We start from the raw sequence: 3,336 nt of genomic DNA, 5'->3' as shown, positions 1-3,336 counted from the left end.
GTAGGGATTTGTCTATTCTGGACATTTCACATAAAGGGAAAATGTGTCCTTTTGTGTTTGGATTTTTAACTTAGCGTAATGTTTTCAAGATTTATCAGTGTCATAGCATGTATCAGCATTTCACCCCTGTTTATTGCTAAATAATAGTCCATTGTATGGATATACTGATTTTATCGATTCATTTCCTAAGAGATGGGAATCTGAGTTGTTTGCCCTTTCTGGCTGTTACCAATAATTCTGCTATGAACATCTGTGTACAAATTTTTGAGCAGACACATGGTTCCATTTCCTGTGGGTATGTACTTAGGGGTAGAATTGCTGGTCCATATGCTAACTCTATGTTTAACGTTTTGAGGAACTGTGAAACTCTTTTCCAAAGCAGACGTACATCACTTTCTATTTCTAATAGTAATATAAGAAGGTTCAAATTTCTCTGCATTCTTGCAGTACTTGTAATTATCCATATTTTGGACAATTATGTGTCTTTAATTAAATGAGGTGTGAGTAAAGATATCTCATTGTGATTTTGATGTGCATGCCTTATTGGCTAATTGTACTTCTTTGGAGAAATATCTGTTCAAGTCCTTTGACGATTTTTTAATTCGGTAATTTGTCTTTTTAATGATGAGTTATAAGAATTCTTTTTATATTCTGGATACTAATGTCTTATCAGATAGATGCTTTGAAAATATTTTCACCCATTTAATAAGTTGTCTTTTCACCTTCTTGATGCTGTTCATGGAAGCAACATTCAAGCATTGTTTGATCAGGTTCAATTTATCTAGTTTTTTTTTGTTACTTGTGCTTTGGTATCATGTCTAAAATAAGCATTGCCAAGCCTAAGGGCATGGGCATTTACACATGTGTATTCTTTTAAGAGCTTTAAAGGGGTAGCTTTTAAATCTAAACCTTTGTTCCATTTTTAGTTAAATTTTGTATATAGCATGTGGTAGGGGCCAGCTTCATTCTTTTGCATATGGACATTCTGTTTCCCAGTGCCATTTGTTGAAAAGACTGTTCTTTCTTCACTGAATTGTCTTGGCATCCTTATTGAAAACAATTGACCATAAATATGAAGATTCATTTCTGGAGTCTCAATTCTATTGATTTACGGTGTCTGTCTTTATTTCAGTACAATGTCTTTTTAAAAAAAAAAAACACTTTTGTTAAAACTGCTTTTTTTTTTTTCCTTCAGCCTTATTGAGGTACAACTGACAAATAAAAGTGTAACATATTTAAAGTGTACAACATGATGATTCGATGTAGATATACACACATTGTAAAAGAATTCCTTCCATCGAGTTAATTAGTACATCTGTCATCTCTCAAATTTACCTTTATTTTTTCTTTCATGAAGATATACAATGTCTCTATTACTGTAGCTTTGTCTTAAAATTTGAAATGGGGAAGTGTGAGTCCTTCCATTTTGTCCTTTTTGTTATTCTGGATTTCTTCATATGAATTTCAGGATCAGTTCATAAATTCTATGAAGAAATAGACTGGAATTTTGATGAGGATATTTTTGAATTTATAGATCAATTTGGGAAGTATCGACACCTAAACAAAATTCATTTTTGTAATTCATGAACATGAGATATCATTTCATTTCTTTACGTTTTTAATTTCTTCCAGCAACGTTTTATAGTTTTCGGTGTATAAATTTTGCGCTTCCTTGTTAAATTTGTCATAAAGTATTTTATTATTTTCAGTGCTATTGTAAGTGAAATTGTTTTTTTAATTTCGTTTTCAAATTGATCAAATTGATTGCTAGTATATAGGATATAATTGATTTTCATGTATTTATCTTGTATTCTGCATCCTTGCTGAACTTATATATTAGCTCTGATAGTTTTTTTTTAATGTGTGTGGATTCCTCAGAATTTCTGTATACATACTTTGTATACCTTAGATAAATTTATGTATATATTTTGTAAAAATTAAAATTTAATAACTATTAGTCATGCTTCTTCAGAGAAACAGAAACAATAGAATTGATATATAGATGGATAGCTAGATAGATACAAAGAGATTTGTTTTAAGGAATTTACTCGTATAGTTGTAGGGGCTGACAATTCTGAAACCTGAAGGACAGTCTGACAGGCTAGAAACCCAGGTAGATGTTATCCTGAAGTCTTAAGGCAAAATTTCTTCTCTGAGGAATCTAATTTTTGCTCTTAGGTCTTTCAGCTGAGTGAATGAGGCTCATCCAACATTATCGAGTAACCTCCTCTACTTAAAGTCAATTGATTGTAAATATTAGCTATCTACACAAAATACCTCCACAGCAATACCAAGATTAATGGTTGATTAAATAACTGGGTACTATAGCCTAGTCAAGTTGACACATAAGACTAACCGTCTCAATACCCAAGTATTTCTTCTTGCTGTGCATTTTTATCCACATTACATATGTCCTGTATTTTCAGTAAAATTTCAAATACTTCAGACTTGAAAGAAACTAAAAATCCTTGATATTGTAAGAAAAGTCTAGAAGTTTAAATATTATTTTTCCTTCTGTAGCATAAGTTGATTAGACAGATAATCTCAAAATTGTGCTTTGGGCACTGAAACTTTTCTTAACCATTGTGCGGGAACCATGCAAAGAATGCTACTTATATCTCAGTGCCAAGGGAGGGAGCTTTACCCAGCCTTTTGTACCTTCCCATGGTTCTTCCCACATCAGATTCAGTTGTAATTTTTCTGTTTTAAATACAACTGTGCCTGCATTCAAAGAAGCACAGTTGGATGGGTCGTTCACTCGCAGAGTGTCAGCGGGGCGATCTTCAGGTCTAAATTTCCTCCAATTTGTCCTTTTAGATCTTCTCCTGCCAATTTATCTTCAATGTGCTGGGGATAGTTGGGTGGTCATTGAACAGTAGGTGAAAGGTGAGTAGGTGAAGAAAGCAATCCATTCTCATCTACATAACTGGCCATCACCACGCCCCCTGCAGGTCAGCATTTCTAGCAGGGATAAGATGAGCAGTTATTTAAAAAGGTACAGCCAGAGAATAGCTGTAAAGTGTTTATAGAACACCTATAAAATGACACTTGAGGCTCAACGAAAAGGCTGCTTTACAGTTAAAGCATAGATTCTAAACTACTGGCTGACCATCTGCTCTTCAAGAAGCCACCTTCACACTCACTAACCCGGCCACTTGCTTCCACCTTTCTTTTTGTCCTCTTTTATAAGGAACCTATAAATTGCAGGGCCAGGGAGGTGTACATCACATTTGACTTTGAATTCTTTGACTTACGTTGTTGGGCCAGGTCTGCTAATAGACACACTAGCATTTATGTGGCTGGTCCTTGTGAAATAATAGGATCTGGTTGAGCTGA

Source organism: Pteropus medius, unplaced genomic scaffold (genome assembly GCF_902729225.1).
Source record: "Pteropus medius unplaced genomic scaffold, Ma_sr-lr_union100, whole genome shotgun sequence".
NCBI classification, from domain to species: Eukaryota; Metazoa; Chordata; class Mammalia; order Chiroptera; family Pteropodidae; genus Pteropus; species Pteropus medius.
This window is presented reverse-complemented; position numbering follows the sequence as displayed.